The following is a 14,608-nucleotide window of genomic DNA, read 5'->3' on the forward strand; positions in this document are numbered from 1 at the left end:
AGTATGCTAGAAAATGCAGTGCCCCCAGATATCGTCCGCCTGAGTTCATGTGTCTGACTGGCAATTGTGGCTACTTTTACTCCCGGGGGCCAGCAGTCAAAGCGTCTTGTCTTCAGCTCTCCCAGCTCACTTGGTGGAAAGGGTTAGAAGCTCAGGGTTGTGCTTGAGTCGCCTTCAGGACCTGACCCCTCATCCCATCCTCCCAGCAGCTGCTGCTCGGTGCCTGGGAACCCAGAAACTTCCTGCTGTTGCTTCTTAGCAGTGTGTCCTGTAATTCCTGGAGGTGACGGGGCCCTAACAGGCTCCAGGGGTGATACTCAGGTGACTGGCATGAGGTCCATTTGCTGGCCACACTTGGGTCGTTCAGAGCCACGTGTTTGTTCACTGTCAGGTTGGTCAATTTGAAGTCCAGAGAATAAATAGCATGTTAGCCTCCTGTGAACTTGCCTCTAGTTTTGCCTCTCAGTCCATCCTTGGACACTCTAGCCAACAGAATTGCAACTCAGGCACATTATTTGCTTTCTTTCGTCTGCGTGATTTCTGACCAGGGGAATATCTTGTAGTACATGTTCCAGAGAAGGATTTCCCAGACTTCAATCCGGGCCCCCTCTGTAAGCATGAAAAAGCCATGCATGCCCTTCTGTGATATTAGAAATGGAAAATTAAACATTATGACTAGGAACAATGTAATTGGGGGGAAAGCGCTGCTTTTTCAAGCTACAGGAGGGACTGTACTCGTAGTGGGCTGAGGAAGTGAAGCCCAGTTCTGTTTCTGGGGCAGTTTCCACGGTGTGACGCTGGGCCTTGCTTGTATGTCTAAGTCCTGTGAGGCTGATCCAGGGAATGAGGGGGCTCGAGGGGAGGGAGGACGTGCTAACCAGGGCCCACCTTCAAAATGCATGGCAGACACTTTTCCCTTCCTTCCCTCCCCACGTTCCCTCTTGTCCAGCAGCTTGATGACACTGAGCCTTGAAAGCACCTCTCCCCAGTGAGTGCAGACTCAGCTCGAGCTTGTCCACACTGCCTGCTCTACTAGAGGCAACTTGAAGGTAAAATCTTGTGCCCACCCCTTTGTTGGCTCTGCATCCTGCTTTGGGCCATGGGATGTAAGTGGACCTGAACAGCATCAGGTCCCAGCAGGAGCTTTCCAATGGCTTCTTGATCATCTCTCATTGATTCCCCCTCTGCTCTGAGCACAGAGTGTGCCATAGAGACTTCTCCTTCAGACTGGATTCTGGAGCCAGAAGGCAGTTGGGGCTGGGCCAAGCCATCCTTTCACTTCTTACAGCGCTCATGAGCAGGAAGTCGAAGTGTATGGTTGTAACTTAACTGGCTTTGGGAGTAGTACCACAATTCAAAAATACGGTGAAGTGTACCTGATGTACTTCCTGACATCGTGTACGTTTATCTGTACGTTACTTTGGTCACATTACTTCAGCTCTCAGAGTTGGGGGGCACCCCTTCCCCTAGGGGTCTGAGAATTCAGGGAGATGCGGCCAGGAAGCAGCTTCACGTGGCGGGGGCTGAAAGTATCTGCTCCTTTATTCCTGCCTTGCCCTCCCCTCGGCCCTGCTGCTCCCTTTTCTACATCCTGTTTACAGCTCACCCCCATTATACTGGAGCCCAGGAAAGCAGCTGTGTGGCCTTGATACTAAAGAAGACTTTCATTTTCTTTTTGAAATAAATTTCAACTTGGTTCTGGAGTCACTAGCAATTTACTAGCTGTGCAGTCTCGGTCCCTGTTTCCCTTTTTATGGAGGCTTACAGCCATCAGTATGGAAAGCTTCACACAGTGTCCTGGGGCAGGGTCGTCACTTCTTCCTGACAGTTCAGGCAGCTTCATTACTGGCCTCTGAGCCCATTTTGTTCACTTTATCCCTGGGGAAGTGGGGGGTTTTCTGATCAGTGATTTTGGGAAGAATAACTGGCTATGTTCTATCCGTTCTTTCTCCTCCTGGAAGAAAGCCTGCTGGCAGGTAAGATTTCTGGGTGGATGAGTCCAGCTAATGCTGGAATCCACCTGCAGGCTCCTTGGCCTCTCACACTAAGTTGTATCCTGCAACTTAGCTTCTATAAGAGAAAGATGTTATTTTAGCCTTCATCTTTACTCTTCTTTTCTCAATTTTTCAGAACCTGGGAGCGGGGGAAAGAGGGGTGATATTTACTGGAGTCCTCTTAGACATCTTAACATGCAGCATAAAATAGGTATCTAATCTCTTTCTCTCTCTCTCTAACACACACACACACACACACAGAGTCAGTTATCAGGTTCTATTGTTTCCTTCTCCAGGACACATCTGATTCTGCCTATCCCTTTTGGCATTATCTTTTGCCACATCATTTCATAGACACTAGTTACCTGTGTTCATGGTCAAGAATTCCTAAATTCTCCAGGATCCTGTGCACCATGTATCTAAAATAAATTTTTATTTAAACTGAATCCATAATCAAAATTGTGGCCCTCAGAACTCTAATACAATTCTCCCCTACTTGGCTGATATCATTTCGTGCTATGTCCTTGCCCACACACCTCATACCAGACAAGTCATCTTCACACTGTTTCCATTTTCTATACTAGTGCCTTCCTGTCACCTCACTAAACTCATAGATGCCATTAAATATTTAAAACAGCACTTTTCTCCTCACTAGTGGAGATGTCCTCATGGTCCCTGTACCCTGTACCCACACCCTTATGTAATCTCCTCCCATTGAGACTCCTAACTCCCTTCTAATGAACAGAATACAAGATAAGTTATTACGGTCAATTGTGAGATCACATTGAAAAGACTGTGCCTTCTGTCTTAGGCACCCTTTTAGGAGGCCAGCTGCCACATCTTATGACCCCTTGAAAGGTCTCATATGTGAGGTCTAAGGGCTGCCAACAACTTAGTGAGTGAACCGGAAAGTGAATTCCCATTCTATCACTTATGGGGCTTCAGTTGAGATCATAGTTGAGATCACTTGACAGCTTGACTGCAATTCCATGAGAGATCTTGAGATAGAAGCAACAAGCTAAGTCACCCCTAAGTTCCTAACCCACAGAAAATGTGATAAATGTTCATTGTTATGCAGCGATTTATAACTAAAACTATGGTTTCTATGTTTTCTGCTATGTTTTTAATTAAAGGCAATAAGTTTTACTTGATTATTATTCCGTTTTCCCAACCTCACTGCCAAGCCATTCTTTCCCTGGTTCTCTCCCTCCACTGATAACAATCACAGAATCGGGTGAAAAGCTGTTGCCATTGGAAATGCTTGTTAGCTGTTTTCTGTTTAAAGTCCTGATCTCTCAAATCTGAACTGTGAAAATCATTGCCCAAAGTCCCAGTGATATTTAGAAGGAGAGAAGTCTTTTCCTTGAAAAGGAAAATATGCAAAGTTTCTTCTTGGTGCATGAAATATTTGATTTGTGCAACCTGCTCTGGTGGTTATTTTTACATCTCTGATGGAGTTCCTGGGCCTTGTTTTCACTTGTATTTCAATGTTTGTGTCTGACTGAATGAGGTCAGCTCCCAGGAATAAGAGGAGGTTCTTGCATAATCTTAACAGGGAAGTTCTGTATGTACGTGGAGATTTATTTCTTCTTTCCCTTTTAGTGTTTTTAAAATGTTTTTAAATTGGGGAGTATTAGGGAACAGTGTGTTTCTCCAGGGCCTATCAGCTCCAAGTCGTTGTCCTTCAGTCTAGTTGTGGAGAGCGCAGCTCAGCTCCAAGTCCAGTCGCCGATTACAAACTTTAGTTGCAGGGGGCGCAGCCCACCATCCCATGTGGGAATTGCACCAGCCAACCTTGTTGTTGAGAGCTCGCGCTCTAACCTACTGAGCCATCCGGCTGCCCCGCTTTTATTCTTTTAAAAATATTTTGTTTGTTTGCTTTTCCTATACATGAGTATATATCTCATTTCTATATGGAAAATGTATCTATAATATAGAATCAGCATATGAGTGTCACCATTTAGAAATATTCATTGAATAAGGATTACTGGTTTCTAATGTTGCATCTTGCTTTATTGATGTATGTATCAATGTATTCCTGAAGTTAGCACGGATGTTGGCAAAATCAATAGCAATGTTTCTATTAGAAAAAGTGCAGGTACACAAGAAATGACTCTAGTGGGAAAAGAGTGCCCTGATAGAATTCCTTTCTGAAATGCCTGAGTTAGCAACATATGAGCCTCCCTCCATCAGGGGACTATGGCGAGGCACATGGCAGGGTGGGGAATGGTGGCAATCAGCACTGAGTTCCACTCCAGACATTGTCCATTGTTTGTATTACTTGCTAAATGGGTACACTCATGACAATTATGCAAAAGATTTTCATCTTTATTATTACATAATAATAAGTAAACTGCCTGATAAAGATATGGTTGTGGTCACTGTACTTGTATTGTTCAGGATAAACTATGCTATGCTGCATAACAAACAAACCCTGAAACCTCAGTGGCTTTGCTTTTCTCCTAGGAAGTCTGATTCTCCATAGCTGCTGCTTCTTTTGTGTGGCCCTGCCCATGTAACACATGGCCTCCAAGATTCTTTTTGTTGCCTCAGTCCAGAGGTGACATGTGGCACTTCTACTCACAGCCCACTGGGAGAACTAGTCATATGGCTCCCCTTAAGTGCAAAAGAGTTGGGTAGAATGGTTTTCTCAAGAAGAGAAGGAAAGTGGAAGGTTTCATGAACATACAGCATTGTTTCTACCACAAGGCTTTAAACATTTTTTTGAAGCTGAAGTGATTGTAGGCATACTTTGGGGCTGGGCCAGGTTGGTGGCCTTTGAGACGCTGGCTGGGTATAGTGCATAGGTGTGCACAGGTGACTAGAAGGGGTTGCATCTAGCTGGAGCCCACCTATTATGCTTAAGGAGGATAGTAATCCTTGCAGCCATTGCCCTGCAAAATTTTGAGTCTAATGTTACAGCTCTTCCAATTTTCCAGAAATAACCAGAAATGCAGATTTTAATGTAAAATCTCCCAATTTTAAAATATAGGTTTAAGTATATGAAAGCACAGGCCAAACAAAATTGCAGGCCTAAATTTATCTATGTGCTGCCAGCTTAAGATCCCAGCAATTTGGCCTAGGAACTTGGAGGTTGAATGGCCCTTTATTTATCCGTGAGGTAGAGCTAATCCCAAATTTCTAAGAAGAATCTTGGCTCTCCCTGTAAGCATTCCCCCATGTCCACCTTGGTTCAGGTTCCAATCTTTCATTCTTACAGTACTCCATGCTCAGCTGACTGCTGGAGCACTTGGGGCCACACTTAAAGGACAACAGATTCCCTGAATTCCAGGTCACTGCCAGGCTGTGTAATCTTGGCATTTGGGAAGCCATAAAGTGTTGATAGAGATTAAAACATGAGATGTGTAATGGGCAGACATTATGAACTTGGAGAGCTGAACAAGGCCGGGAACAGGAAGGTTGTTGGGTCAGCTTTGGATGGGACCCCAAGGGCTGTGGGAAGCAATGAAAGGGTTATAAATGAGGGGGTCGCACAGCCAGACCTGCATTCTGGACTGATCGTTCTGGCAGCCACGGAGGGTGGGGAGGAGAGCTCTCAGCGAACAGCACCCACCATCCACTCTGCACAGTACCCTCCACGTAACCCCATCCCGGTATTTTCCTTGGGGGCGACTCCAGCCATTTCAATCTACCTTTTTTTCAAATTGTTTTTTTCAATTACAGTTGACATTCAAGATTATTTTATATTAGTTTCAGGTGTATAGCATATGATTAGACATTTGTATAATTTACAAAGTGATTCCCCCCAATTAGTACCCACCTGGCATTATATGTAGTTGTCGCAACATTATTGACTATATTCCCTGTGCTATACTTGACATCTGCCTTTTTCTGGGCTGTTCTCAGTAGAGTAGGTGTCCCTCTGAGGGTGACCAAGTTGTTGGGTTAATTACAGCCAGCAAACGGTCAAGCACAACCACACTTTTCTTTCAAATGGTAGAAGCAGCTACTTTAAAGATTGCCTGAGGTCTGGGAAGCCCAGCTTTTTGCAGGGGGCTTAGGTGAGCTTTCAGGCAGAGCTTTTAAATGTCAGTCTCTCCCATTTGCTTTCTCAGCATTCAAATGTCAGGTTAAGAACAGGGGGAGGGAACCAGAAGTCTTGACGGCCTGTGATCTGGATTCCAAGCTGCAGATTCCCTGTGGCCTTGCGCTCAGGATCGGAAAGTTCTGGGTCTGGCGGGGAGAGCTGTGTGTGCTGTGGCCACTCTCTGAGGTGTGAACGGTGATGGGGTATGGGTGGGTCCCCCCACCCACAGACACCCAGGGGCCATGCACCTCGGCCAGGAAACGACATGGGACTCAGGTCACTGCCACAAAGAAGGCAAGAGAGGAGAGGTCCCTAGTTCTACCCCTGGTGGCCATTGTCGTCCGAAGGGGCAGGACGAGGTGTCAGCCTGGGGACCAAGCTCCTCGCCACCTGCTCCTGGAGCTGGGCCGCCCTCCATCCCTAGCTCCCTCAGTCTCCACCAGAGTCCCAGTTCAAGACTAGCCTCGGTCAGATGGCCAGATGTACCTTGCTGAGGTCACCTTCTATAGGTCACACAACAACGGGGAGATGTTTGCTCTTATTTACCTGTCTCCTTCCTGGGTTCTTTCCTGTTCACAGCTCCCATTGCAGCCCCATCTTCCCCTCAGTCTCTGTTTCTCACACACACCATCTCTCACACACAGACACAGACACACACACAGAGACACAGACACAGACACACAAAGACACACACAGATACACACATAGACACAGACAAAGACACGCGCGCACACACACACACACACACACACACACGCATACATCTCTGTGTGTTTGGCATCCAGTCGGTGGGATCTAGTCTCATCACCTCTAGGACACAGCCCCTTCTGGGCCTTTCCCTGTCCTTACAAGAAAACCTGTTCCTCAAACTTGCTCTGTCCCTAGAGGTGTTCTGAAGGCCTTGGAACCAATAAGTCCATTGTGGCCCCTGTGGGGGCTGGGGGTGGGAGAGAGTAAGGCAGCAAGAACACGGGTCTTAGTCAAGTGTGGGGTTTCATGCCTGGGCTCTGCAGCCCCCAGCATTTCACGCTGGGAATGGTCACCATTAGCGGTACCTGGTGAAATCCAGCCCATTGGGGGTTTCTGGGAGATTCAGTGGAGTCAATGGGAACCATCAGAGTGTGCTGCACGCCTCAGGGTGGGTGCTGTTCCATGAAAAGGCCGTGTCCGTCCTGTGTCTTGTGGGCTGTGGGTGGCGGTGCTGTAGGTTGCATTAAAGCCACTTCACGGCCTCTTTGGCCTGCTCGCTTCCCTGCACATAAACCAGCGGTTAACATGAACGTGCCCAGGTGACGTGAGAATGAAATGCGATGATCCTATGACTGACCCGCATGGCGTGAATAGCGGTGCGCCTCAGACTGATACTCGTGAGAATCCCCTGAACTTTCCAAACCCGCCCCCCCATGACCAGTGACATGGGAGTCTGTGTGGCCCAGGCCTGGGTACCAGGAGTTTTTACAGCTCTCCTGGTGATTCTGGGTACAGCCAGACAGGGGAACGGGCATCTAGAAGAGTGACCAATGTCAGTTGTAACATAGCTGGGCTCCCTGCCTGCCTTCCCTTGGGGGCAGTGGCTGGAGTAGGTCCTGCACTCCCCAGCCTGACCGCCCTTCTTCCAGTTTCTTTGGGAGCCGTGCCTTCTGGCCTTCTCCTTTTGTTGCTTTCCAAGAAACCCACCAACTTTTCCCTGCTCTATTTTTTTTGTCCCTACCCCGCAAACTGAAGTTGCCACTTCAGCTCCATACACTGCTGTCATGCAGGGTGTCATGCGGGGTCTCTGGTCCCGCTCCCCACATAAGAACGCAGGATATGGTGAGGCCAAAAAGGAACACCCGCGGAGCCATAGATAGGGGAGTCACACCACTATATTCTTGCTGGCAGCTGGGCTGGAGACACAGGAAGCAAGAGCCACACGATCCACAACCTGCTGTCCCTCTTTTCTGCCAACCAACCCCACTTGCTAGCTGCAATCCGCGCTTGCTAGCTTAGCCACGGCAGTTATATTACTGGCTAATGGCTACCTGGTTACAGCTGACGGCCAACTAGTCACAGCAGATGGCCATCTACTACCTGAGCCAGCACCTTTCTCCATGAGGCTAAGAGCCTGGAAACTGCTCTCTGGGATTCTGTCCCCACAACTGCAGGGTGCAGTGTGCCCCAGCTTGTATCTTAGCCTGTAAGGGAAGCTGGAAAGGCCTCTCTTGCCAGCTTTGTTAGAACACAGTTTTAGTGCTAGAACACTAAAGGGTCAGGAGGCTCCTTTCTGAAAACTTGGACCCTCAAGGATTTTTCAATCTGGATCTTTCTCAAGGATGTCCTAAGATGCTGACAGACTAGCTTCCTCCAGAGACCGAGGTCACTAGCCAGGTGCCTATTTCAGGGCCACTATGTGTGGGAGTGCCCTGTGGTTGTCGTCATAGCTGCCAGTAGAGCGCGCTGTCTCCCCAGCTCAGACAGAGTGGGTGCAAGATGATTTCTCCCCAGCAGGCTGCTGGAGAAGCAGTGGCTGTTCTGATTTTATGAAAATTCCTTTACTGCAAAGGCTCCTCTTCCTGTGGTGGAGAGGTCAGGGGCTCTTACACAGGATGAATAAGGGATTCCTTTTCTATGCTCACTTCACAAACTTCTTTCTGTACTTATTTCAAATACAGTTGGCCCCGAAGTATCTAGTAGCTGTGTTTCTGAGAGTTGCCCGCATGCTAGATCATGTTGAAAGGGCACTTAAGAAAGCTCTGTCACTAAAAGAAGGAACTACTGTTATCGCTTGTAAAGTGAATTTGTATTTCTAATTCAAATAAAGGTTTATCTGCTCTCAGACGTCAGATGTTTATAAGGATTTGATAAAGGGGAGTACAGCTCTATATGGTTATCTCTGAGGAAGGCATTGCCCTGCTCACCAGATTGTAGCCTTCTGGGGCTGTGCAGCCCCATGGGGCCACTACAGAGCTGCCCCTGGGGCATGCAGCAGCCTCTGGAGAGGACCTGTCCCTGGAAGCCCCCTGAGCGCCCCATGCCTACCATAGGGAGAGAAAGGGGCTAATGGTGGCCTGCGTATGCCTTAGATATTTGCATTATGTCATCAATCCCCACTAGAAAGGCAGCTGAGTCATGGTTTTACAGATGAGGAATCCAGAGCAGAGTGAGGTTTAAGAACACGCACCACTTTGAGTCCACGGCCAATCTTGCCTTTCAGGTTTTTTTTCTCCCAGTCCATGTTTCTTTTTCTCCTTTTCTAACTAGTCCATTTTCTTACTGATGGCCAAGAGATGAACCCCTCTGTCAGGCCAAAAGGAAGGAGAATGAGATGACATTTAGTCAGTAGTCTGGAGGAAGGCATGAAAGTACCTGGCTGGAAACCCACCTTTGTGGAAAAAAGTGAAATCTGAAAAAATGCCAGCTGTAATGAAAGGCTTCGTAAAATCAGGAATTTCCGTAACCTTTGTTGGCCTTGCTCTCTAGTACTATCCGTAAACAAAGTATAATACAAACTAATTTATTGAGCACTCTGTCTTTGGTGTCCCAAACATGCTAATTCATGTACTCGCAGATATTTCATTACTCCCATTTTACAGTGGAGGAAATGGGAACAGAGAGGTTAGGTGACTTGCCCAAAGTCACACAGCTAGAAAGGACTGGATGTGAGAACTGAATCTAGACTCTGAAGCCACACTCCTAACTTGTACCCAGGGTCCCTAACCACCCCCTCGCTTAGGTGCAGTGACACAAACTGTTCCTAGTTTTGACACAGAAATTATCTTATGCTTGGTGATTTCCCACATTTTGAGACAGAAGGGTGCTTGGCTCTATAGGAGGATTTAAAGGTTAATTCTATCACTTGATAGAGTTAGAATATTCTTGTTTCATTATATCCCAGCAGGGTACATGAGATGATGAATTGGGGCACAGAAAAAAAATATTGAACCTCTTTATATTTGTTTCATTCTTTTAAAATTTTCATTCTTGCACATGTGTTATAATCTATGCATTTATAATTCATGCATGTAAGTTATAAATAAATCCACAAACTCTGAGGAGGTACATGCAAAAACATTTTCTTTGTATACCACCAATGAGATTTTGACTATTGCTTGATGTTCTAAGTATATTTACATGAATGTGGAAACCACTTTTGAAGAATCCATCTTGTTTTGAAGCATAGTGAACCATATGATTTAAAAGAACCTATCAGTACATCTTTTTTTTTTTTTTTTTTTTTTTTGCAAAGTGAAGTGTAAATTCCAGCTATTTCTGTTTTGTATGTCTGGAATTCCATGTGCTGTAGTGGTCTGGCCAGCAGGGGCATACTTGGACTTTCCCCGTAGGCTCAGTTCAGTCCACACACATTTATTGAGGACCATCTAAGTGCTACACACTGTGCTAGGCATATGAGATAGATACAATGGCCTTGACCTTGGCCCTAGAGAGGTTTATGGTATAGTGGGGTGGACAGATGTATATTTTTTAAATTGAATGAGATGAATAAGATGATGTACAATTCTGGGTGGTGAATACACAATGTGATTTATAGATGATGTAATACAGAATTGTACACCTGAAATCTATGTAACTTTACTAACAATTGTCACCCCAGTAAACTTTAATGGAAGAAAAATAAGATGATATACAAGTATGCATGTGTTGCTGTGGGAGGGCAGGAGATGGCTCTTAGCTTATCCTGGAGCAGTCATGGAGAGCTTTCTGGAGGAGGTGTTGTTTTGAGCTAAATTTTGAAGGATTACCCAGAGTAAAAAGGTGGGGAGGAGTGTCAGGACACTCAAGGGCAGAACCACAGAGGTTTGTGCTGGGAACTGAAATCTTCTGTATTCCTGGAGCTTACACATGGGGATGAAGCAATGCGCTCCAGCCACAAGGAAGTCTGGGGCTTTATCTCAGAAGGCCGGACATGGGAGGCCTCTGCAGTATATGGGGATACATCCAACACCAAAAGCTTTTATGCAGCAAACAACAGAGTAAGACTTGACTTTTGCCAAAACTATTCTAGTAGGAGTATAGAAAGGTGATTTGGGGTGGGAGGGGCTAAAATGTAGGCATGGTGCCCACCGAGTTCAGAGGCCATTTTAAAAGTCTAAGCAGAGGATTATATGGGCTGGGTCAAGAATAGTAAGTGTGAAGGAAAGGAATGATGGATTTGAGGAACAGCAAGGAGGCAAAGTCCGCAAGACAGTCGGGATGTGGGAAGGGAAGAAAAGGGAGAATGGAGAACAGCTCCACATTCCTCGCTTGGGCAACCAGGAAGTCAGCTGGATCTGGGGTAGAGGTTAGGAAGGGAGATGCTGAGTTCAGTTTTAGGAATGGTGAGTCTGAAGTTACCTATAGGACCACCCTGTGAAGATGGCAGGTTGGACTCCAGGTATTACAGTCTGAAGAGAAAGAGTGGATGCGAATGAGGAGAGGGAGGGAGCTAGGGCTGGCAATAGAGAGGAATGAACAATAAAGATGGAGACAACTAGGACAGCAGATGAAGTCACCTTGAGAGCACATGGAATGAGAACTGTGGGCCTGAGACATTGTGTGCTCTGGCTAGAGAAAGAGAAAGAGGTGGGTCATAGCATTATTATCTGAGGAGGGCAAGAAGAAGAGAGGAGGAGACAGGAGAATGCGGAGCGAGATGAGCCAGGAAAGCTAAGAGGGTAGGGGAAAGCATCCCACACCTCTGAGGGGTCAGGAAGATGAGGCTTGAGAGGCAATCATGGCTCCCTGCGAAATTATTGTCACTTATAAAATTAAACAGAAGCAGCACTTCTGGGAGTTGGAAAAAAAAAAAAGGAAAGAAAGGGAGCAAAGGAGAGAAAGAAATGAGCGTCAGTAAAACATTCATTAAAACTTCACTCATTTGTAAATTTGCAATAGCTCAAATGGGCTCCATTGGATTTTAACCTTAATGATAGCAACAAGGAAAGGTTCGGGGCAGACGGCTGGTTCAGTTGGTTACGGCATGAGCTCTAGGCAATGGGGCTGCAGGTTCGATTCCCACATGGACCAGCGAGTTGCGCCGTCCGCAACTAGAATGAAGTCAATGAGCTGCCACTGAGCTCCTGGGTTGCCAGATGGCTCAGTTGGTTGGAATGCGGGCTCTCAATCACAAGGTTGCTGGTTCGACTCCTCGACTCCCGCAAGGGATGGTGGGCAGCGTCCCCTGCAACTAAAATTGAACACGGCACCTTGAGCTGAGCTGCCACTGAGCTCCCAGATGCTCGGTTGGAGTGCGTCCTCTCAACCCCAAGGTTACCGGTTAGACTCCCGCCGGTTCGACTCCCGCAAGGGATGGTGGGCTGCGCCCCCTGCAACTAGCAACAGCAACTGGACCTGGAGCTGAGCTGCGCCCTCCACAACTAAAGATTAAAAGGACAACAACTTGACTTGGAAAAGTCCTGGAAGTACACACTGTTCCCCAATAAAGCCCTGTTCCCCTTCCCCAATAAAATGTTAAAAAACAAAACAAAACAAGGAAAGGGTCTAAGAAGTAAATAAACAGGCTAGGCGGACTGTATGTATAATGTCTAAAACAGTGTCCTGTCCATCTGGTGCTTGCACAAATCACCTTTGACCAGCATCCAGAACAAGCCCAAGGTAGAAGGGCCTGACAGTGGCTGAGCCCAGCTCAGGGGCGAGTACAGCCAAGAAGTGATACATATAAAAGTAAAGAAGGCACTCCGTGCTTCAATTCAATAAGCAATTGTTGACGTTTTCACAGCTACTCTGTACTGTGGGTCAAAAGGACACAGCAGTCACTTCACAGAGGCCTGGCCTGTCTCAGGGAGCTTACAGCCTAAGACCATAGACTCGCTCAATAAGAGGAGAGAGGCCCTCCCTAGCGTGTCATTCTCCAAAGTGGGTCTCAGAGAAGTGTGTGGAGTAAAGGAGTTGGGGAAGATGTTCCTAGAGGTGGCACTGGGGTTGAACCTCGCAGGGCAGTGAGAAGGCACTTGCCAGGAGAGTGGGGACAATGGGGACCATTTCATGCTTTGGGTCAGGTTATGGATGAGCCAGCTGGCCAGCAGAGGCTGGCCAGGCATGCCCTACTGTCATGGAAGCTGAGAAGACCCCTGACTGGAAGAGATTTTATTTTTAATGAAAAAGAAGAGAGGTACCAGTGTGGAGTAGCTGCTGGGGAAAGGAGAGCCAACACCAGCTAGAGACAAACAGCCCCCATTCCCTGATGGCCTGGAGGACATCGTGTCAATCCGGCCCAGGCCAGTCACCAGTGCCCGTAAGAGTAACAGAGTCAAGGAAAGATTTCCTCTGCTGAGATGCTGGATGCATTTTGAAAAGATTCCCATTGAAAACCGTTGCAATAAAAGGTCTCAGGTCTTAATTAGCCTGGCTCTCCCACTGCCTGCCTAGTCCCATTCCCCAGCCACACGAGAAAACAGACTGCTCTCATCCACCCTCAAGTACCTTAGGAGCACCTTATTCATTTACAAACAGTTGATACTCTCTTTACAAATGAAGTCTATTCTGCGAAGGACTTCTGCCAGACAAGACCTTGTTAGCTAAATTCCATTAATAGGTATTTGAAACCATAAAGCCGCATAACAAAAACATAATTTGTTAACAAAGACCTGTTAACTCTGTATGCTGGCTTTGCCTCCAGGAAGACTAAATTCCCCAGGGCCTTTCAATTCTCTCCATTGCCATTGTGGCCACCTTGGGGACTGACACCTGCAGACATCCTGTAATGAGGGGCTGAGTCTGTTTTGTAAGGATAGTGATTTGATCTTTGACTGTTTCTCTGCCCTGGGACTCAGCTCCCCCCTTCCAGAGGAAGAAATGATGGTTGGGAACCTGGTCACCTAATTCTGAGTTTAGAGGTCATTAGATCATATGTGCCCTGAATGCTCCCTCTACACCGGGATACGATGTAAGATAAAATAGAAGGCGTACTGCTCTGGTGTCTAGAATCCAGATGCAGATGGTGCTGAAGGGGATGGCAAAAGCTGCATTGCTAGGGCATGTACAGTGCCACCATTGTGCCACCATTGTGCAGTAGCTTTTCTCAACCATGCATGCAGTCCCTGCAGGGCAAGGGGACAGTTAGTTGGGACTCCAGACCAGAGCAGCTGCTGTTCTGATATTTTCATACACTGGTCTCCTTCAGGTGATTTTGTTTGAATTAAGAGGCCTGTGGCCCAATATAGTTTGAACCCTAGTGGGGAAATGGTGAGGGCAAGGCTGAAGACCTGGGAAGGCCTGTTCAGGGCAAATGACTTGGAGGAAGAGACTCCAAATTCCAAGAAATGACACATAGGAGACGATGTTTCAAGCAAAGTTTGGACTATAAAGAGAAACCTGGCAAATTGAGGTAGGTGGGGTCCAAAGGGAAGTGAGGATGTATCAACAGGCATATAACTAATCAAAGATGTTGGGACACAGTGGGAAATGGGGAGGATTATAACTGATTGAAGATAGGAAGTACCTATTCAATTCTAGGAGGCTTTGCTGGAACCCACAGGCAGGTCCCAATTTTTATCTGGGGTTCTTTTATTATTTTTAAAAAGAACAGCTTTATTGAGATATAATTCACATACCATACAATTATCCCATG

This window comes from Rhinolophus sinicus, chromosome 18, assembly GCF_057876585.1.
Source record: "Rhinolophus sinicus isolate RSI-liver-muscle chromosome 18, RSI-T2T, whole genome shotgun sequence".
NCBI classification, from domain to species: Eukaryota; Metazoa; Chordata; class Mammalia; order Chiroptera; family Rhinolophidae; genus Rhinolophus; species Rhinolophus sinicus.